The 24,381-nt window shown below is 41.3% G+C and overlaps 1 long non-coding RNA gene across 1 annotated transcript; it reads right to left on the bottom strand.

The window, feature by feature from the left end:
- Window positions 1-1,022: 1,022 nt before the first annotated feature.
- On the bottom strand, window positions 1,023-1,969 carry LOC129771900 (uncharacterized). Its single transcript, XR_008742500.1, has 3 exons — window positions 1,879-1,969; window positions 1,558-1,738; window positions 1,023-1,431 (listed from the first exon to the last, which is right to left on the bottom strand). It is a non-coding gene; the product is annotated as an uncharacterized LOC129771900 (long non-coding RNA).
- Window positions 1,970-24,381: the final 22,412 nt, after the last annotated feature.

Below are 24,381 nucleotides of genomic sequence, written 5' to 3' on the forward strand. Positions count from 1 at the left end.
GTGTTTAATTATTATTTTGGATAATATTTTAGAATGCATTAAACTGTATTTCGTAAACTCTTTTTTGAAAGGTTTAATAGCCCTTATAAGCGCCGTGTTTTATGGAATGGTTCCAATTTAGAAAACTTTGTACTCGTGGTTTTGAAAAAAACCATTTCGAACGCCCTCGATGTCGCCTTGTTCTGGATTTGCCACCAAAGCAGTTTGTATAAAGAACAAACTTTTTTTCTTCTGCTGCCTGCTGCTGTTTTGCGATTGCGTTTGCCACTCGCTACTCGCTGCAACTGCCCGTTGTTTTCTTGATGTCCACCGAACCGAATGTGGTCTGTTCTGAATGCGGGTTTTCTTATCGTCGCGAGCAGCTTTACCAGCCAACTCGATCACTTCGGCGGCCGAAACTATATAACGGCGGCTAGGTGGACTGGTGCACTGGTACTAACGAGCTCGACCTAGCTACCCTTGCGGAGCAATTGGCGGATACACCTACGGGGAACTGGAGACCAACACTGTTCGAGCGGGATTTTGCCTTTCCCTTCACTTTTCCTCCTTTGTCATGTCCAGACATGGCTGCTTGTGTTGGTTTGTTGGTGTGATGTGATGCGAAACAATGTGGTGTACGGTTTGGATGAGAATGATCGTTACGGCAGCGGAGCGGGGATTTTTAAGCTGAATGGTTGGCTCGAGAATTACGCATGTGTGAGATTGCGACCAATGTTTCGTTCATATTTTTTCTTTTTCCTTTCCAATCGTGCTTCATTCTATTTCGCTGCTGCTCTGGTTGCCCGTTTTGGTCGGTACGATTTGAGGAGCACAAAATGGACCAATCAAAAATGGGCACATAGTGCATTTGGACAATGCTTGATATTTCACAATTATTCAATTATTTATCTCAAGAAAAATGAAATGTTATTCGTTATGATAGATGCGTAGATATATTTCCTATCAATTGATGCAAAAACCTTTGCGATCTATTGAGAAATGCTCGAGTTATAAGCGTTTCAAATCTTGCATTTTTTCCTACTTGTTCAGTGCCTAGATTTTCATTTCACCCCCTGTATCTTCCGGTTAGACGTAGTCCTACGTCAAAAGGTTCAGAGAAAGGTTTTGCTCTCGGAGTATTAGCATTTTCAATTCGCGTTGACGGTGGAATGGTGTCGACATCTGGATACAATATTAGTTTGTATCAGGCCAATTGGCGATCTAACGCAAAACATAAACGATCGGTGCGACATCTGGATTTTGTTTTTGAACTAAGAAAATGATGCTAATGTAACCTAAAACTCAAAAAACAAATCACGTATATTTTACTTCCGGGCTTTCCAAGGTAGTTCTCACATGCAGGAATCGTGCATTTTTCTACTTGTGTTTGATTGTGCTCTCGAATTTCCTTCTTTAATTCAACGATTGTCAACATTTTTATAGTTTTCACTACTGAAAGAGGTAAATAAATAACATGTTATATATAAAATTGCGCAGAATTAAATTTCTTACAAACTCATCGCAATCAAATATTCTTTTATGATTATAACATTGTAATTTATGGGAAGAACTACAAACCTTCCATAAGCTCATATGGCAAAATTTAAAACCATCATCACTTTCGCCGCAGCGCCGCCTAGGTGTAGATTTGTACGTTAGATCGCCAATTGACGAATTTACGCAAAGCTGAATCAGCTCATGCGACATCTACATTAGAGCTCAGAACCACAAAAGTGAGGGTGTATGTTTATTTTACGCACTGAAAAGCAAGATTCGGTGGTGATTATTCATTTTATTTCAATTTAGATTCATTTCAGCCATAAAAGATTATTTGATTGCGATGAGTTTGGGAGAAATTTAGTTCTGCGCAATTTTATACATAATATGTTATTTTCTTACCTCTTTCAGTAGTGAAAATTATATAAATTTTGAAAATGGTTGGATCGAAAAACGAAACTCGAGAGCACAATCAAAAACAAGTTGAAAAACATGAAGTGGGTTATATCTATGGTATAACCGCAAGGGTGACGTAGGACTATCGTTGATTTAGAGATCATTTGTTTGAAGTTGAATCTAAATCCATTCTGAATGAATGAATAAATGAATATTTGGGGGACTTCTAAAACGTTACGTTACGCGTTACGTTGGAGGCACAAGGTTTTATGCATCCAATATAGGATACGAAAAACCTTGTTCTGAAGAATAATCTTCAGAAGCTTTCCTGCTAACTGTACTTGATTGACAAATCACAAACCCAAATGTATTATATGGATATTTTATGGATAGAAAACATTAAAATAAACTCTTTCGCTTGAATGTAATTTTCAATTCCAAGGGGAACTGGCAGATTATTTTCCAGCAACGATTAGATATTTCCACATTTTCCTCGATACTGGAAGCCCACCAGTAGTTAATACTTACTCGATAACCACCTGTTAATAGCACTTGATTGAAAAATATTTGGTCACAGTGTTACATGGATAGAAAACATTAAAATAAACTCTTTCACATGAATGTATTTTTAAATTCCCAGAGGAACTGGCAGATTATTTTCCAGCAATGATTAGATCTTTCCGGAACTTTCTCGATGCTGAATGACATTCAAACGGAAAGAATTCCGCGCGTGTATGTGTCGATCCTTTGCCGTCCACCTCGTCCAGCACGTTAGGCAACGATGTTGTCTTGTCGATGTCCTCACGAAAAATGAATGTGTCTCACCACCAGAATATCGCTTAAGTATGTTTTGTGTGTGTGATTGAGTCGAGAGGTGTGGTTTACGATGGCAATTTGGAAGGCAATCTAGAGGGGAATGAACTCTCTGAGCTCGAAACTTTCGGCGACTGAGCAATAATCGATTGCGTGCGCATACAATATTAGATACGGAAATATCCTACTGATGAGGAAGAATAATCTTCAGAAGCTTTCCTGCTAATTACTGCAAAAAAAATTACAAAATCAAATGTATTTGGTCGCTGTGTTATTTGGTTAGAAACATTAAAATAAACTCTTTCACATGAATGTATTTTTAAATTCCCAGAGGATTGGCAGATTATATTCCAGAAATGATTAGATCTTTCCGGAACTTTCTCGATGCTGAATGGCATCCAAACGGAAAGAATTCCGCGCGTGTATGTGTGTGTGTAGCGATGTCTTCCCGGGGAACCGTTTGTGGCATCACTCTCCTCCTGATGGATTCCCTTCTGGCCTAAGGTGCACAAACAGGCTCTTGGTGACACCGTTCATCCGCGCTTTCATGATAAACGAAGAGCTTCACCACAACAGCGACAACATGCTCCAATCGCTGTTCAATTAGAACTGAGTGGATTTCCGAGCGGCGCTCGCTTATATACCGATTGGTGATTTCAATAGCCTGTTTTGAGAACGATTTTAAGACTATTGAAACAAGTTTTTGGATCAAAAAGTAACAAGTATATAACGCGTAGACATTTTATCTTTCGAATGAAGTGTTTATCATACCATTTCGTTCATTTTTTTAGGAGCTATTAACGCTCAAAATCTCGGTCTCCGGCGTAACGCTTTCGGTTTCGAAACTTTGATTTTACACCCCGGTATTGAAATGAAAGACGTAGTCCTGCGTCAAAACTTTTCTAAACTCTAATCCATCAAATCTGGAGCCCTGAAAAGGGCCGATGATTATATGCTAAGCTAATATAGCACCCTCTCCTTGGATTCGATGGGCCAGCTGAATGTCCTTGGGCATGATGTGACGCGTTTTGCGTGGATAGCACACAAATTTGTATCTTCGAATAAGCCTCCTGCAGCGTCATAACCGCGGAACTTTAGAAGCGCAAGTCGGTTTTGAAGTCCTGAGCAATTCCACGATCCAAAAGCTGCAAAGGTAGCTTGCGGATCAGCAATTCGGTCGACTTCCGATAGCGATGAATTTCACGCAAAGTTCCCGGTCGATAGCGATGTGGCTTCTTCACCTATCCTGCGGCTGGTGCGCTTATCCGAGCTGCTTTCGTGTGCCTTACCACTGAAAGACTAACTAGCTATCTGCTTGGTCCCAAACAAACGAGTCGTCACGGTGCGAGAGTAGAGTAAGAAATGAACGAAATGATGATGATGATGTTGAATTAAAGAGGCTTTAAACTTTTCAGTTCATTCGCCTCTAGCCTTGAGAAAGGCCTTGGGTTTTTTTTTTTAAATCAAATTTCGCGCATGCTTCCTCTGCTCTCGTTTCCGGTGAATCATGTATATAGTGTAATAATTGTATAACATATGCTGGAAGAGAAGTACGTTAGTAATGGGAGGCATATTTGGTCACCTGGTAGTAGAAATAAGAAATAATTATATCAAACACGCTGAAAGAAAATAAAATGAGAAATGATGTCTAGCCCAGGAAGCTGAAAGTGAATTATATGGTAATTAAAAGATGTTAATTGACTTGTGTGCCATCCACGCAAAATTTGAATTCGTATGTCGGAAAAGAGCCTTTTTTTTTTTACAAAAAATTAAAATCTGTGTATTTTGTTGTGAGTGTGTGTCTAAGTGTGTGTGTGGGTGTGTTTGGTTTGTGATATCTAACTACATATCTAACTAATTATTTTTTTTTGTTTTTTGTTTTTTTTTTTTTTTTATATATATATTTATTAATTTATTTTTTTTTATAAATAAAATGTGTGTGACCTAACATATGTAATACGTTGGTAACACATATATTAGCTCACAAGCATTAGGTGTTAGTATGAATGATGTGGTTAAGTCTGTAACATATAGTAAATAATTGTATAATGGTTAAATAAGCTCCAAAAGATCCGTCTCCTTCAGGAAATGCAGTAATTTGTCCTCCTCCAAGTTATCTCTTGCTAGGGCTGTCCTTGGGTTGTCAGCTATCTGAAACTTAGTTCTCATAAGGTTGTAACGTGGGCAGACAAGTAGAAAATGTTCTACGGTCAGCCTGACGTTACAGGTATTACAAATGGGTGGTTCGGTTTTTTCAACCAAGAACCTGTGCGTTAATTTGGTATGTCCAATACGAAGACGTGTTAGACATACTTGAAAAGATCTTTGGTTTCTATCCATCCAAGGATGGGTAGTGTTTTTAATTTTTCTCAAAAAAGTATCTCTGCAGATGTTCCATTCGTTCTCCCAGCACGTCATCAGAGATGAGTTAACCCATCTGATTATATCATCAGATGGGACGCTTGTGCTCCATAGTTCGGATGTTCTCCCTTCTTTGGCTAGGCGATCAGCCTCTTCGTTACCGCGGATTCCACAGTGACCTGGGATCCAGCAAAAGGTGATATCATTTTGGGCAGTTTTCTCTTCAATTGCGAGTACCCATGGATGTTTGCTACTTCCGCTCTCAAGAGCAAGAAGCGCGCTAGCAGAATCGGTGAAAATAACCGTCTTTCTGTTGTGTTCGCACTTTGATGTAGCGATAAGAAGTGCCGCTAATTCAGCTGAAAATACCGAACAGATATTTGGGAGTTGGAACTTAACTTGCAGGTTATTAGCAAAAATGCCGATACCTACTTGTAAACCATCAAAGGATCCATCTGTAAAGATCTTGTGGTGAAAAAGGTATTTACTGTGGATGTGGTTGTTGAAAATGGCCAAAACTATGCTGCTGTTTTCACCAGCTCGCACAGAATTTTTAATTGACCAATCAATCTGAGGTTCCCGTTTATACCATGGTCGAAGGTTAATAATGGGAATTGGTGCAATCGTTGGAAGAGTGGTTCGGCATGTATCCTGCAACCAGTTATTCACTCTCACAAGTGAGGATTCAAATGTTGGATGTTTCTCGAGCGTTCGTATCGCGCGCGTGCTGTAGAATCTCGTGAGGAACAATTTGAAAGGTAAATTGCCTGACTCAGCGAGTAACGCTTTACTTGGGCTAGTTCTAAAGGCCCCTGAAGCTAGTCTTATTATCTTTTGATAGCTAGGCCTCAGTTCTTCAAGCGTTTTCCAGGTGGCACGGCTGAAGAGTTCAATACCGTAAGTAAGTTTGGAATAGACTAAGCTTCTTCCAATGTTGAAGATAGTTTTGCGGGATCCTGTTCGGCTTCGACCGCTTATAACGCTAACTAAGTTAAGGCGGTTTTTAATGTCCGATATTGTACTCTTTATATGTTTATTGAACGTGAGTTTTTTGTCCACCATTACACCGAGAATTCGTGCAGAATTGACTCGTTTAATGGAACTACCGTTCAGAAGATAAGAACGTAGTTTTTTCCTGTGACGCTTATTGTTGCAGCAATGAAGAACTTGAGATTTTTCAGCTGAGATCCTAAATCCCACGGAATTCGCCCAGTTATTAACAGACGAGATTCCTTCCTGAAGTCTTCTTCTTGCTAGTACTGGGAATGGGTTTTTTGAAATTAGCAGAATATCATCTGCGTATAGCAAAGCGTCAATATTTTGGGGTATGGCATCAAATAATGATTGCATCGCTATCAGGAAAAGAGTTACCGATAGCACAGAACCCTGTGGCACTCCATTTTCTTGCAGTTTACTGGTGGAGGTGACTCCTCCGAGAAGAACTTTGAAGCTACGATTTTGTAGAAAACTGCGAATTATCTCGAACAAATTACCTTCGATACCCCATTGATGGAGTTGGTCCAAGATATTATATCTCCAGGTTGTATCGTAGGCTTTGGATATGTCCAACAGAGCGAGTTCCCCGTGGAGGTGGTCTCGCGTGATCACGTGAAGGTGTTGATCAAGTTGGCTGAAATACGTGTTGGTACCATTGCCTTGACGAAAAGCATGTTGTCGAGGATCCAGGAGATGACGTTCTTCAAGGTTCGTCATCAATCTCCGTTTGATCATTCTCTCGAAGACCTTACCTAGGCAATTGAGAAGGGTGATGGGACGAAAACTAGTGGCTAGTGGTTTTTTCTCCATCGGTTTAGGGATGGGGATGACTAGCCCTTCCTTCCATGAGTCGGGGAAACATTTGCTAGCCCAAAGGTTATTATAAATTTGGAGCAGCGACGTTTTGACGTGGAAAGGTAATTTTTTTAACATGCTGTATTCTATTTCGTCTGGTCCGGCTGATTTGCCTTTGGACTTACTAATGGACCACAACATTTCTTTCATAGAGAACCTGATATTGTAAATATGAGGTTCCCCTGAGTCCGAGGGAAACTCTGTAGTCTCCGCGGCAGTTTTACGAGCTTTGAAGTCGCTTTTGTAGTTGGAGGTGGCAGAAGTACTAGCAAAATGGTCAGCTAAATGTTCAGCAATAGTTCCGGGATCATCGGTAGTGGTACCATTGATCATAATGGAATAGCCTCGCGATCTTTTTTTGCCACTGATTGCATTAACCTTGCTCCACAGTTCACTAGAAGTTGTCTGAGGGCAAAAGTTATCTAGAAATTTAAGCCAGCTATTTTGTTTAGCTTCCGCTATAATTTTCCTTGCTCTAGCTCTAGTGGATTGAAAATCAGCTAGGGCAATTACTTTTGTCTCACTACCGTCCAGTTGTCTTCTAAGCTTCCTCAGCGCTTTTCTTCTGGATTTAATGGCCTGTTTGACATCATTATTCCACCATGGGACTGCCTTCCGGCCGGAGATACCACTAGTGCGGGGTATATTAGCTTCCGCAGCTGCGAAAACGGCTTGGGAAAACTCCTCTACTGAATAGTTACCCTGTGCAGGTAACAGATGCGAAATGGTTGATTCGAAACCATCCCAGTCGGCAAATTGGTACAACCATCTCCTTCGCAGGAGGATTTTTGGATTACTGGTCAGTGTTCGGATGTGAATGGGAAAATGATCACTTCCTCTTAGATCATCATCGACACACCATCTGACTCTGGGCGCTAGGTCCCATGAGGTAATCGTTAAATCAATTGAAGAAGTAGAGCCAGAGTGTTCATCCATACGAGTATGTTGGAAGTCGTTCAGGATGATGAGGTTAAGTTGTTCAACGATTTTTAAAATAATTTTACCTCTTAAATTGCATCTTTGGCCACCCCATACAGTATGGTAGGCGTTAAAATCACCCATGATTATGAAAGGGTGTGGTAATTGTTGAATGGCATTGTTCATTTCTGCTTCCAAATTACTGTTACTATGCGTTGGGGAAATATATATAGAAGCGAGGGTTAACCGTAACGGTCCCGTGAGTTGGATTGCGCATATCTGTAACTGTGATGAAATTTGGATGAGGGTATGTGGGAGATGGCTCAAAACAGCGAGGCATACTCCACCCTGGCGTGAGGTAAGTCCCTCACGGAAGTACCACTTGTATTTACCTTGTAGTGAAAGGTTAAAATCGGGTGTAATCTTAGTCACTCTGGCTTCTTGGAATGCAAGTGTTAGTGGGAGATGTTTCTCCTCAGCTAACATTAATTTAATTTCATCCATTGACCTACTAAGCCCACGCAAATTCCATTGAATGGCAAGTTTTCGGTTGGATGTTGAATTTTGGACAACAGGTGTACTGTTTTTGTGTGGAGTGTTGAATTTTAAGAAATGTTATGGAGGCTCTTGAAGGGTTTAATTAATTTGGAAGGAGGTATATCAGAAATTATTTTGACTGTTTGTTACCTTTGGAAGTCTTGGTCTTCAGTCTAGGGTCAAATTTTAAATAATTTGGTATTGTTCGATTCGTATTGGGTACTGTTTTGTATGAAGTGGATGGTTGAGGGTCGGCCTGTTGTGGGGCGGCCGGTTGAGAGATTTCTGGTTGTTGGTTTTTATATCTTTTCCTTGTTTTATCATTAACGCGGAAATTTTCATCTTCAGATGATTTCAAATCATCTGAAGTTGAAGTTTTTGAATTTTTGATTTTACGTTTATTTAATTTTGCTGATTCAGTTTCCATGGGAATTTCTGAATCAGTTTCGGAATCGGAAGTGGAGATGGTAAATTCAATGTCTGGCTGGTTAACTATCGGTGTGGAAACCGTTTGGATGATTGGGGTAGGGTTGGGCTGTGTGCAGTTGCACTTACAGCGATTGCATCCCGTGCTTTGAACTAAGTTAAGTCTCTCTTGGACTTTGCTTGCGTACGAGGATCCATTTACTTTGGTCTGGTAGCTTTGTTTGGCTTCCTTGTACGATATTCCTTGGTCTACCCTCACTTTGGTAATATTGTTTTCTGCAACCCATGCGGGGCATTTTCTATTCGTAGAAGGGTGGTTGCCACTGCAATTTACACAGAAGGCAGGAGCGTTGCAAATGAAGTTCTTGGCTGTTTCTTCATTGCCTAGTTCTGGGTGTGCTTGTCCACAGTTTCGGCATAATTGGATCTTGGTTCTACATTTTTTTGAAGTATGTCCGAATTTGTAGCAGCCGAAGCACTGCATAGGATTCGGATAAAAATTGCGCGTGGGGGCGCGGATAAAGCCAAAGTTAATATATTCCGGGATTACAGTACCTCTGATGGTCAAAATCAGGGTTGGAGTTGGAATTAATTCCTTCTTAGTTGGGTCCATACGGGAAATTCTTTTGATCGCAATAACTCTTTGGTCAGCAAGCTCTTTTAAAAGTACAGCTTCTGCCATATCAATCACATCCCTACAGGATACCACGCATTTGCGCTGGTTCAAGGTAGGGTGATAAGTTATCTCCACAGGGGTTTTGTCAATTAATGACTTAATACCCAGGAGCGCATCTACATATTCCTTGTTACGAATATGGATCACGTATTGCAAATTATTGTTCTCATCACGCTGTGGTCTCGCGTCCTTGAAATCGCGATCCGTAACAGCTTGGATGGTTTTGGAAACAACGAAAGGGTTTGATGGTAGATTATTCTTGCCAGTTGCTTTGAGCAATAAAATTTGGAGCTCCCCACATAAGGGGTCGGCCCAGAGAGGAGAGGTGCGTGTGGTGGGCACGCCATTATAAAGGTTTGTTGACTTACCGGCACTGCTGGAAGCCATGGTAGAGGCTGGCTATACCCGGGAGGTACAGCCAGGGGGGTTGATGTAGAGATACACACTAAAAATGGCACTAATGCAGAATAAAAAAAAGAAAAGGCTCAACAGTTTCGGAGCTTGTTTCAAAAAAGTTTTTTTAAATTTCACTAGAAACACTACTTTTAATACTATGAAACACTACTATAATGTCTATGAGGTTTAAAGAAAAACTGTTAAAATATCACTAACACTATGTACTGCTGCTGGGGGGGTGCGCCCCCGCACCGGAGAAACGGTAGTGTGGGTACACCACCACTCTGCAATCCAGGATCCAACACCAGCTGAAAATAAAAACCACCACCAGAGATAAGTAACCAGTAATAATAATGTGGGGTATATATAAGTGAGCTGCAAAAACGCGCCAAAAACAGGGACCGACGCTAGGGGCAGTGAAAACTACCGGTATCGAAGGCCACCAACCGTCTAGGCTATTCGGTGGCCTCCTCCTTGTCCTCGTCTTGTACACCTGTGGGAAAAAACTTTATTTAGGACTGATTAGAGCCTCAAGGAATTTCCTTTAGCATAGAACCAGTTGTATGAGGAGAAAACTTCTATTTTCGCTACTCTTTTCCAAAGGGGCGCTACAAACATGACCGTCTCGGTTGAATGTCAGAAGCACCGTGAATGAACGAAAGCAAAGGAAGCGTCATTTTATAAACTATAAAAGTATAGAATCTAAACCCTACCCTTATTATATTCGTTGCTTACCCTGAGAGAGAAACGAATAACATCGAAGTAAGTATACAGTAATGTATTTGAATCCGGACACTTTGCGTTACATTTAATACCATACCGCAGCCACAACATTTTCTGCATGTTGAATTAATGCGATTGATAAGTAACTATCAAGAAACTATCAGTAACTATGTTAGCAACTATTAATCGCATAAATTCAACATGAAAAAAATGTTATGGCTGTGGTATGATATTGAATGTAATGCAAAGTGTCCGGATTCAAAAGCATTACTGTAAAAAAGACGGGTGGGTAATGTCGGGGACATAACCGGAGTGACGTAGGACTATACAAAAGGGACAGCTTTTGTTAAATATATATTTTAAATATATTGTTTTATTTTCTTCTCCTACGTGAATACCTACCTATCTACCTGAAAAATGGATTAGTTTAGTGTTTACTCTTTATGAACATGTTGATGATTCTGAAAAGAACCTTTGGTGTTGTGTTTTTGTTATCACTCGATATTCCCATCTTGTTCGGTTAAACCTTCCTGTTTAGCTATTGCGTTTGCCACTCGCCACAGCTTTCACAGTTGGAAAATTTTTTCCCATCCAGCTTGGGACATGTTGTTCAGTAAATTATATTTAATGCGACGTGCCGGAGAAACACTTTGCCACTCACTGAAACTAATTGTTGCCTTGATGAGCGCCGAACCGAAGCTGCTCTGTTCTTGATGCGGGTTTTCTGATTGTCGTGAGCAGCTTTGCAAGCCAACTCGAGCACTCCGACGGCCGAAAATCTATAATCGCTGTTAGGTATACTGGTGCTCCGGCACCAATCCGTTCGGCCTAGTTACCCTTGCGGAGCAATCAGTGAATGCGACCAACAGGGAACTGGAGACCTGCACGGTTCGATTGAGACTTTGCCTTTCCCTTAACTTGTCCTCCTTTGTTACGTCCACGATGCCGATGCCGTACAACCACACGGGTTTACGGTTTGAAAGAAAATAAGATATTTTTTGGGGGTCCGCGTGTTTTATACTCTAGCGGTACACACTCACAGGATAGAGACAAATCGGCAGACTCAGCCAAAGAGGCGAGTCCAACGAGACGAACGAATGAGCGTTAAAAGGGAGCGATGGCAAAAAAAATACATTCATTACGATTTGTTCGCTCCAATCACATGCTAAAAAAGGTCCTATTCAGGATCACAAAATTATCTTCAATCTAAAGAGTTTATTGTTTTGTTATCACTCGATATCCCCATCTTGTTCGGCTAAACCTTCCTGTTTAGTGATTTGTTGCCACTCGCCACAGCTTTCACAGTTGGAAAATTTCTTCCCATCCAGCTTTGTGACATGTTGTACAGTAAATTACATTCAATGCGACGTGCCGAAGCGCCACTCAGTGTCGGATGTAGGCGATTTTAACCTGTAATTGAACATTTGCGATGACAGTGGTACAGTGTCGACTTTCAATGTGGGGTCATAATTTGGATCTCTATGTTCACAAAAATGTCCAACTAAATAAGTCGCATTACATGTCCGTCCAATTAGCTAAATGTCGAACTAATTGTAAATTACTGTACTTTCAATCTGGAAACAATTCAAGAATTGGTGAAAATTGAATAATCAGGAAAGTCCCCAACTATCAATAAGCTCAGAACAACTGCCAAATTCACATACTCATCAGATCCTGGCAAACAAATGATGAAAACATCAATTTGTGTTTATTATTATTTTGGATATTGTTTTAGAAAGCATTGAACTGTATTTCCTAAACTCTTTTTTGGAAGCTTTAATGGCCCTGAAAAGCGCCTTGTTTTATGGAATGGTTCCAATTTAGAAACCTTAGTACTCGTGGTTTTGAAAAAAACCATTTCGAACGCCCTCGATGCCGCCTTGTTCTGGATTTGCCACCAAAGCAGTTTGTATCGAGAACAAACTTTTTTCTTCTGCTACCTGCTGCCGTTTTGCGATTGCGTTTGCCACTCGCCACTCGCTGCAACTGCCTGTTGTCTTGATGTCCACCGAACCGAATTTGTTCTGTTCCGAATGCGGGTTTTCTTATCGTCGCGAGCAGCTTTACCAGCTAACTCGATCACTTCGGCGGCCGAAACTATATAACGCCGGCTAGGTGGACTGGTGCACTGGTACTAACGCGCTCGGCCTAGCTACCCTTGCGGGGAACTCCAGATCAACACGGTTCGAGCGGGATTTTGCCTTTCCCTTCACTTTTCCTCCTTTACCATGTCCAGACATGGCTGCTTGGGTTGGTTTGTTGATGTGTTGTGATGCGAACCGATGTGGTGTACGGTTTGAATGAGAATGATCGTTACGGCAGCGGAGCGGGGATTTTTAAGCTAACTGGATGGCTCGAGAATTACGCATGTGTGAGACTGCGACCAATGTTTCGTTAATTTTTTTCTTTTTCCTTTCCAATCGTGCTTCATTCTATTTCGCTGCTGCTCTGGTTGCCCGTTTTGGTCGGTACGATTTGAGGAGCACAAAATGGACCAATCAAAAATGGGCACATAGTGCATTTTGACAATGCTTGATATTTCACAATTATTCAATTATTCATCTCAAGAAAAATGAAATGTTATTCGTTATGATAGATGCGTAGATATATTTCCTATCAATTGATGCAAAAACCTTTGCGATCTATTGAGAAATGCTCGAGTTATAAGCGTTCCAAATCTTGCATTTTTTCCTACTTGTTCAGTGCCTAGATTTCCATTTCACCCCCTATATCTTCCGGTTAGACGTAGTCCTACGTCAAAAGAGTTAACTCGACTGAAATTTTTTCGGTTCGACCTGCAAAAACGAAATTAAGAGCCCCCGCCGACTGCAGACTGACTTGTCGACCGATAGTTCGGTCGGCTTCTTAATCAGTACGGAGAAAAAAAGTCTGTAGTGTACAGCATAATGCATAGACGTAAGTATGAGCTTCCCCATCTCACATTCCAATAAGAATTATGGGTTTCCAAGTGGGCGCGCTACATACGGATACGAATGATTTCAATAACCTGTTTTCGAAGCTATCATTAAGCTATTGAAACAATTTTTCGATTCAATAAATAGCAATCATATAACTCTTGGACATTTTATCTTTTGTATGAAATGATTATCGTACTGTTCCGTTGATCCGAAGCAGAATGAATCACGCTTAAAGATAGAATGGTTTTTTTCTTGGAATTTAGTCAGCAGAAATAATGCCCTTTCCCAACAATTAAAAACGACAAACGGTAAACAGTTTCATCAAAGTGATTTCTTCGATATGGGGATATATTCACTACATCATGTCATATATTTCATATTTTTCATTATGAAATCCATATCCATGGCACCTATCGGTATCGAATTATCATCGACACCACGATTTTCGCTAAATGCTCCTTTCAGTTCGGCCTGTAAAAAACTTTTCTGAACTCTAATCCATCAAATTTGGAGCCCTGAAAAGGGCTGTTGATTATATGCTAAGCTAATATAGCACGCTCTCCTCGGATACGATGGGCCAGCTGGATGTCCTTGGGCATTATGTGACGCGTTTTGCATGGATAGCTCACAAATTGGTATCTTCTAATAAGCCTCCTGCAGCGTCATAACCGCGGAACTTTGGAAGCGCAAGTCGGTTTTGAAGTCCTGAGCAATTCCACGAACCAAATGCTGCAAAGGTAGCTTGCGGATCAGCAATTCGGTCGACTTCTGATAGCGACGAATTTCATGCGAAGTTCCCGGTCGATAGCGATGTGGCTTCTTCACGCTTCCTGCGGCTGATGCGCTTATCCGAGCTGCTTTCGTGGTGCCTTACCACCGAAAGACTAACGAGCTGTCTGCTTAGTCCCGATGAAACGAGTCCTCACGGTGCGAGAGTAGAGTAAGAAATGAACGAAAGCAAGGGAAGTGTCATTTTATGAAACATAAAAGAATCGAATGTAAACCCCACCCTCTTTATTGTATAAGCTTACTGTATACTCACGAATATAATAAGGGTGGGATTTAGATTCTATACTTTTATGGTTTATAAAATGACGCTTCCTTTGCTTTCGTTCATTTCTTACTCTACTCTCGCACCATGAGGACTCGAGCTCGTTAGTCTTTCGCAGACAGCTCGTTAGTCATTCGGTGGTAAGGCACACGAAGTCAGCTCGGATAAGCGCACCAGTAGCAGGATAGGTGGAGAAGCCACATCGCTATCGACCGGGAACTTCGCATGAAATTCGTCGCTATCAGATATCGACCGAATTGCTGATCCGCAAGCTACCTTTGCAGCATTTGGTTCGTGGAATTGCTCAGGACTTCAAAACCAACTTGCGCTTCCAAAGTTCCGCGGTTATGACGCTGCAGGAGGCTTATTTGAAGATACCAATTTGTGTGCTATCCATGCAAAACGCGTCACATCATGCCCAAGGACATCCAGCTGGCCCATCGTATCCGAGGAGAGCGTTCTATATTAGCTTAGCATATAATCAACAGCCCTTTTCAGGGCTCCAAATTTGATGGATTAGAGTACAGAAAAGTTTTTTACAGGCCGAACTGAAAGGAGCATTTAGCGAAAATCGTGGTTTCGATAATAATTCGTTACCGATAGGTGCCATGGATATGGATTTCCTTATGAAGAATATGAAATACATGACATGATGTAGTGAATATATCCGAAGAAATCACTTTGGTGAAACTGCATTATAAAATTATTTGTGTACGAATGCCGCAATCGATAGTCGACTCTAATTTGCGCTGGGTAATTTCCTCGGAGGACTCGATTCCTCCTTTGAGCATTAATAATCTCTTTCTGGCAAAACGATGTGGTATGAATCACATTATTTGAATGATAGAATGAAGAAGTTTTCTGCCAATTTCCTTCAACCTCCAAACGTATCTTTCTCCCGTTTGTCGTTTTCGCGTTCGCTAATCCTTTCTCACAACACCCATTTCTAGTTTGAGAAATTGTTGAGTAAACATTGTTTGCCAGTGCGCGTAGAGCGGGAATTCCTAAAGATTCATTGCACCTCTAATAAATTGCCGAAAGACGTGGTCTTACGTTGATCGCACTTGATTGAAAAAATCCAAAACGAAATGTATTTGGTCGAAGCATTATATGAGTGGAAAACAAATAATCGCTCGAAAATGACTTGATTTTCGCGATGTGAAACATTTTCCGTTTTTCATGTTATGCATCCAATATTGGATACGAAAATTTCCACTGATGGGGAAAAAAATATTCAGAAGCTTTCCTGTTAATTGCGATTGATTGAAAAATAACAAAACCAAATGTATTTGGTTGCAGTGTTATATGGATAGAAAACATTAAAATAAACTATTTCGCATGAATGTATTTTTCAATTCCCAGGGGAACTGGCAGATTATTTTTCAGCAACGATGATAGCAACGAGAATTCCGCGCGTGTATGTGTGTGTGGCGGCTGCTCCGATGTTTCAAACGGAACCGTGGCATCACTCTCCTCCTGATGGATTCCCTTTTGGCCTTAGGTACACAAACAGGCTCTTGGTGACACCGTTCATCAGCGTTTTCATGATAAACGAAATTAGCTTCACAACAACAGCGACAACATGCTCCAATCGCTGTTCAATCATAACTGAGTGGGTTTACGAGCGGCGCTCGCTTATATACCGATTGGTGATTTCAATAGCCTGTTTTGAAAGCAATTTTAAGACTATTGAAACAAGTTTTTGGATGAAAAAGTAACAAGTATATGACGCGTAGACATTTTATCTTTCAAATGAAGTGTTTATCATACCATTTCGTTCAGTTGTTTAAGAGCTATTAACGCTCAAAATCTCGGTCTCCAGCGTAACGCTTTCGTTCTCGAAACTTTGGTTTTACACCCCGGTATAGAAATGAAAGACGTAGTCCTACGTCAAAATGCATGGTTCCTGCATGTGAGAACTAGGTTGGAAAGCCCGGAAGTAAAATATACGTGATTTGTTTTTGAATTTTAGGTTACCTCTTCCTCATTTTCTTAGTTCAAAAACAAAATCCAGATGTCTAACCGATCATTTACGTTTGAATCTACGTTAAGGCTGATTTAGACGATGCCAGTCAGCGCTCTAGTTGAAGTATCCAGTGAACAGAGAACAGACAATCTGTTCAAGTTACTTGTACCAGTATCGAACAAGTAATTGGCCTCTAACCTGAAGATTGAAAAAAAATCAAAACAAAGAACGAAGTGGGTTGAATCGAAGTGGTTAAAAAAAATTAAATGAATTATAATGAAGTGGAGTACAATGAAGTGGAGTACAATAAAGTGGATTAAAATAAAGGTTACAAAATTGAAGTGGATGAACATGAAGTGGAGAAAGAACGAAGTTAATCAAAATAACGAAAATCTAAACGAAGTGGATCAAACTGATGAGGAAAAAATGAAGTTTATTTTAGTAACGGATTGTTTCTCCTATTTGTAACTATTCCAGATGAATGATGAAGGAGGACAACGTTGGTCGTTGGCATCGTTCAATGCTACGGTAGATGCGCAGGATTTAAGAAGAGAATGGGAGGAGTGGCTCCGATCTTTCGAGCTGCTCGTGGAGATTTATTTATTTATTCAGTCTTCGCCAAGAAATTGTCGGACAGACTAAAATTCAATTATTGAATCCTTATAACAAACACATTTCTGGACATATCGAATTCAAGCTTTCGAAAAGTCCACGTAAATGGCGTCAACCAACTGCCTTTTCTCAATTTTGTCAATCAGCAGAGAAACGTAGCTCATGAGATTTGATGTGGTAGACCGTTTTTTGACAAACCCATGTTGTTCGTTTGCGATGATGTGGCGGACAGATGGGTATATGAGATCCAGCATACTTTCAAAAACTTTCGGCATGCAGCTCAGAATCGATATTCCTCTGTAATTTTGCACATCGTGGACGTCACCTGATTTATGAATAGGGATTATTGATGCAGTTTTCCATAATGCGGGAAACTGCCCTTCTCTCAGCGAACGGTTGAAAAGCAAAGTAGACGGCAAAGCCAACGAGGAGCTGCATGCCTTGATGAAAGAAGGTTGCAACTTATCCGGTCCGGCTCCCTTCGAGGCTTCGAGACGGCTCAGCTTCCTGTAGACGTCCTCTTCGGTGAATGAAATAAGCCGCAAGTTCAAGTCATATGACTGCAGATTACTCAAGTACCGTTCAGACAAAGGTGGTGAGTTATTACTTAACACACTTCGAAAGAAGGACGAGAATAAGTTAGCTGAGTCAACTGATGATGACGATGTACTGCCTTTGTAGAAAACGTTCTGAGGAATTCCATTGGACGATAAATGTAGTTTGATGTGTCTCCAAAGCTGTTGTGGTTTGGTCCTGACGTCACTCTGCACACGGCTCATGTAAGATCTAAAGCATGCTTGGTTCAAAGAGTTGAATTGGCGCTCTAATTCCCGCACAACAGTCTTTTGATCATCGCCTCTCAGTTGGAAATACCGCTTTCGTGCCTTCCTACGTCGATTTCGAAGATTCCCCAAATCTCTGTTCCACCACGGTTGTTTACCCTTCGGTTGAACAAACCTTTTGCGCAAAGGTACGCTCCCATGAATGATTCCATCCAGCTTTCGATGAAACCGGCTAACAGCTTCATCTATTGTGCCCACTGTGAGAATCTCGCTCCAATCAATCGACGAAATTTTAGCGTTCAAATCAACGAAGTTACATTGCCTGAAGTCGTAATATTGCTCCTCATAACTATCCACACGTGTCATATTCAAAACGGTTAGCTTGACAATAAAAGGCTTATGGTGGCGATCTATTTTCATCAACGGCATGGGGGGTTCGAAAATTTCATAACACATTATGTCATTGATAAAAACCAAGTCTAACATTCTCCCATTGTCATTCGTCAGTTGATTTACTTGCTGTAACCCGGCTGAAAGAATCGATTCCACCAGAGTTGTGTCCTGTTCAGATGATGCATTGGTTGGTATGAAACTTCCGATATCCTCATCGTAGCCCCAGTGTAGCAGTGGCTGATGAAGAATATCCAATCACAGCACGAGAAGCTGGTGACGATGCTGGCTTACGGTGGCAGGGGATTGCAACGCATCTACTATAACTTGAAGCCCGTTCAGGAAGAAGTTGCTGTAGAGCCGGTGAAAGTACCCTTGATGCCACCAGAAGACCCGGAGTATGATAATGCGATCAAGAGGCTGAGCAAGTTTTTCGTGGGAAAAAGAAATGATCGTGTGGAGCTCGAAGTCTTCCGGTCACTGAAACAAACAGGAGACGAACCATTCAACCAATTCTTGCTCAGATTACGTACACAGGCAACTCGATGCGAATTCGGCGAACGCGAAGAAAAAGAAATTCTCCACCAGGTCACGATGGGTGCTCGTGATGAGCGAGTCCGAGACAAAGGGCTGGAGAATGTAATGGATCTTGACAATTTGACAAGTTATGCGATCAACCGGGAAATTCTTATGCAGCAGAGGGAGAAGACTAAACCGTTCAAACAGGAAGAAACGGTAGCTTTGGTGAAACAGAAGTGTCCTCGACGACAGGTAGCTGACAATCGTAATTCAATCGGTTCTGGATTTAATTTCTTATTATTATTATTCAGGAAAGAAACCGCCGACCAATGAATCGTCAGAGTTTCCCGAGTAGTTCCAAGTTTGAAGGACAGACAGGTAATCGTTTGGTTAAATGTGGTCGATGTGGATCGTGGAAGCACGATGGCAACTATCCCCGTTGCCCCGCCCTTACATCACGATGCCATCAATGCGGTAACTCTGGCCATTTCGCTCGGAAGTGTCGAAAGGGCAATGGACCACGTAGAACTACTTGGCAGCGTACATCGAAGGAGACTAACGCCGTGTCAGATTCAGATGGCTGGAATGAGGAGATGCCTGTTCGCCCGAAGCCGGAAGACATCTCGAAGGTAGAATAGTCATGTCTACTTCTTTTTCATGTGTCGACTCGTTTGCCGATTATTTGCTGAAATATTAATTGATTTTCCAAACATCCAAGAACAGAAATACAGAATTTGATATTATTTTCGCTAAGGTCATCAACCTTTCTTTTATTACTCGACAGATAAACGGAGTAAGTCTGGTATTAACGGATGGACTTATCACGTGTATGATTGACAACCTGGGAATTGAATTCCTGATTGATTCGGGCCAGCAATCAATACAGTTACTGAGGACGTTTGGCAGAAGCTAAATGAGGTCGGAGCTAAAGTCTACAATATCAAGTCGCAAAGTGAGCGTAGCTTTACAGCCTATGCAAGTACTGATTCTCTATCTGTAAAGGCTACCTTCAAGGCTAAAATTACGGTAAATCCGTCAAAACCACACAGCTTTGCCGAATTCTTTGTAATTAAAGGAGCCACCAAATCATTACTGGGTAAAAGCACTGCGGAAGAGATCCGTTTGTTGAAAGTAGGGCTCGTCGTCAACCATATTGAAACTGAGGTGAAACCTTTCCCGAAGTTTCCTAACGTTCAAATAAAGCTATCTATTGATAGCAATGTGACGCCACGGCTCATCTCCTATTTGAGAGTGCCCGTAGCAATGGAGAAAATGGTTGACGATAAAATTCTCGAAATGCTTCGCACGGATGTAATAGAAAGGGTAGAAGGGCCGCCTGAATGGATTTCACCAATGGTTGTGGTTCCAAAAGGCAAAAATGATGTTCGTCTCTGCATCAATATGAAATATCCAAATGCAGCCATCCTGCGAGAGCACTATCCGCTCCCAGTAATTGACACCTTCCTGAACAAGTTGAGAGGATCGAAGTTCTTCTCACGATTGGATATCACACCCGCCTTCCACCATATAGAGCTGCATCCTGAGTCGAGAGGCGTAACTACGTTCATGACGTCAAGAGGGCTGATGCAGTTCAAGAGACTGAACTTTGGCATAACATGCGCACCCGAGATTTTCCAAAGAGTCATGACAGAGATGCTGGCAGGTATTGAGGGGGTCATTGTCTACATTGATGACGTTGTAGTAGCTGGGAGGACTCTAGAAGAGCACGACGAACGATTGCAGGAGGTGATGTCGGTTTTGGAAAATAACAATGCTCTGCTGAACCAAGACAAGTGTGTCTTCCGGGTACAAGAACTTGAAATACTGGGTTTCAAAGTAAGTGCGAAAGGCATTAGCCCCTCGGATGAGAAGATTCTGGCAATCAAGAACTTCCGAAAGCCAGAAACGAGAGAAGAAGCCCGTAGCTTTCTAGGGTTGATCAACTTTGTTGGTCACTTTATCCCACGGTTGTCAACAAGAAGTGAGCCTTTGCGAAAGTTCATCCGGGGTGAAGTTGACTCGTTTGGAGCAGAACAGGAGAAAGCCTTCGATGACCTACGAATTGAGTTGACCAACAATGTGCGAAGGCTAGGATTTTTTGATCCGGCCGATTGCACGGAACTCTATGTCGACGCCTCTCCAGTCGGACTCGGGGCGGTGCTGGTACAGAGGGATACCAAGGATATAGCACGGATCGTTAGCTTCGCTTCAAAGGGTTTGACCGCTCCAGAGAGAACCTACCCGCAAACCCAGCGTGAAGCACTCGCCGTTGTATGGGCGGTTGAAAAGTTTTACTTCTACTTGTTTGGTTTGCACTTTACGATCTTCACTGATCACAAAACGCTGGAGTACATATACGGAGGGAAGCATCAGACAGGACGTCGGGCTTGTTCTAGAGCGGAAAGTTGGGCCCTGCGTCTTCAACCCTACGATTTTGAAATGAAGTATCTCCCAGGGACTGCAAATATCTCGGACATCCTATCTCGCCTTATTACCCAAGAAGATCCAGCCTTTGATGACAGTGCAGATTATTTCTTGTTTGCAGTGGGGGAAGGCCCAACGGCGATTACATTGGCGGAGATTAAACGTGAAACCGAGAAAGATGAAACTCTAACGGCCGTCATCGAAGCACTGGGATCTAACGAATGGCCAGTGGAATTATACCGTTATCAGGCCTTCAGAAGTGAACTAGGAACCGTTGATGGAATTTTGGTTCGCGATGAAAGGATCGTTCTTCCACTGAAGCTTAGAGCAAGAGCACTAGAAATCGCTCACCGAGGTCACCCAGGAGTGGTTTCTATGCGTCGCAATCTCAGGGAAAGAGTCTGGTGGCCGTGTATGGATAATGACGTCACGACCAAAATTCAACAGTGTCACGGATGCGCGGCAGTCAGCAGACAAAATCCACCGGAACCTATGCTGCGGAATGAAATGCCCGAGCGTGCGTGGCAACAAATTGGAATCGACTTCTTCTCAGCTAAGGAATGTGCCACATTCCTAGTGATTGTCGACTATTTCAGTCGATTCCTGAAAGTAATCGAGATGAAAGGAACAACTATATCAAAAACCGTAATACCGAAGCAACACAAGCAGGGGAGTCTTCAGCTAAGCGTCCAGCCAGAGTTATTAAAATGCCAACTCGTTTCAATTCGTAAGCTACGTGTCCTTACTTGTACTGAATACTTAACAATAAATGAATCCTTTCTCTACTAGCTACTCTTTCTCCTACGAAACACTGACCAAAAAGGGAGTAAAAAAAAGACGGGTGGGTAATGTCGGGGACATAACCGGAGTGACGTAGGACTATACAAAGGGGACAGCTTTTGCTAAATATATATTTTAAATATATTGTTTTATTTTCTTCTCCTACGTGAATACCTACCTATCTACCTGAAAAATGGATTAGTTTACTGTTTACTCTGTTTGTTTTTTTGCGTTTTTTTACAAACTTTCTAAATTTTTTTCTCACTGTCTTATAGTTGATTCTTGATTTTTTTCCGAAGGCTTTGTACTTATTAAATGTTCAACGCCGGGTATCTTTCGGCGTATGCACATATCGTACAATCAAAATGATGGCTGTGATAGGGGATGCATAGGTGGTCATCAGCTCATTCACTATCATATATTTCACTATTAAGCACATTACCGTACCTTAAACTGTTTCCGTGTTTCGGAGACGAATGAATTGTAAGATTTGTAGTCTCCGCAAACAAAGTAAATAAAAATAAAAAAGAGCTGAGGTTTTGGAGATGAACTCTACGATCTGTCGAGAAATAAACGAGCTATAAGCGTTCTGAAAAACCAACAGTAAATACAGGGACGGATGACCTTCGGATTAAAGTCCTTTAAAATAAGAACAGAGCAGCAGGAAATACATAGCTCATCATGTTGCTCCTTAGTTATTTTTCTATACAATGCAGATGTAACGTCAGTCAATTTTCAACATCAGTTATCAACCAAAGAAAGCAGTTCTTGCTACCGAGAAAATTCGTTAATGCCATCCTGCATACAATGTGTTGTAATTTGAAACCACTTTTAATTCGGAAACCATGCATGGGTTTCTGAAAACTGAATGATCAATTTAAAAGACCCCAACCACCAATAAGTTCAAGAACAAGCACAAACAAAATAAATCAGTTTATATTATATGTCATATTATGTCACTTTAGAATGCATTGGTATTGTGAAAAACTTTTAATAACTCTTCTTTGAAAGGCTTAATGGCCCTGAAAAGCGCCGTGTTTTACGGTGGCTGGTTTTGCCACCAAAGCAGTCTGTATAAACAAACTTTTTCCTTCTTCTACCTGCTTCCGTTTTGCGATTGCGTTTGCCACTCGCTGAAACTAGTTGTTGCCACCGAACCGAATGTGCTCTGTTCTGTAGGCGGGTTTTCTTATTGTTGTGAGCAGCTTTGCAAGCTAACTCGAGCACTCCGGCGGCCGAAATTCTATAACCGCTATTAGGTATACTGGTGCTCTGGCACCAATCCGTTCATGCGATGTGATGTGGAACGATGCCATACAACCACACTGATTTACGGTTTGAAAGAGAATGATATATTTTTCAGCGGATCCGCGCCTTTTGTACTCTAGAGGTACACGCTCACAGGATAGAGACAAATCGGCAAACTCAGCCAAAGGGGCGAGTCCAACGAGACGAACGAAAGAGCGTTAAAAGGCAGCGATGGCAAAAAATACATTAGAGGCGAATGAACTTCAAAGTTTAAAGCCTCTTAAAAAACAAAGAAAGAAAGAACAAATACATTCATTACGATTTGTTCGCTCGTTGGATTCACATGCAGGCTAAAAAGGGTCCTTTTCAGGATCACAAAATTATCTTTAATCTAAAGAGATTATTGTTTTGCTATCACTCGATATCCCCATCTTGTTCGGCTAAACCTTCCTGTTTAGCGATTGCGTTTGCCACTCGCCACAGCTTTCACAGTTGGAAAATTTCTTCCCATCCAGCTTGTGACATGTTGTACAGTAAATTATATTTAATGCGACGTGCCGAAACACCACTCAGTGTCGCATTGGAGGCGATTTTAACCTGTAATTGAACATTTGCGATGACAGTGGTACAGTGTCGACTTTCAATATGGGGTCATAATTTGGACCTCGAACTCTATGTTTACAAAAATGTCCAACTAAATATGTCGTATTACAGGTCCGTCCAATTAGCTGAATGTCGAGCTAAATGTAAATTACTGTACTTTCAATCTAGAAGCAATTTAAAAATTGATGAAAATTGAATAATCGGGAAAGTCCCCAACCATCAATAAGCTCAGAACAACTGCCAAATTCACATACTCATCATATCCTGGAAAACAAATTATGAAAAAATCAATTTGTGTTTTATTATTATTTTGGATATTGTTTTAGAAAACATTGAACTGTATTTCGTAAACTCTTTTTTGAAAGATTTAATGGCCCTGAAAAGCGCCGTGTGTTATGGAATGGTTCCAATTTAGAAAACTTAGTACTCTTGGTTTTGAAGAAAAAACCATTTCGAACGCCCTCGATGTCGCCTTGTTCTGAATTTGCCACCAAAGCAGATTATATAAAGAACAA

Source organism: Toxorhynchites rutilus, chromosome 2 (assembly GCF_029784135.1).
Source record: "Toxorhynchites rutilus septentrionalis strain SRP chromosome 2, ASM2978413v1, whole genome shotgun sequence".
NCBI lineage: Eukaryota > Metazoa > Arthropoda > Insecta > Diptera > Culicidae > Toxorhynchites > Toxorhynchites rutilus.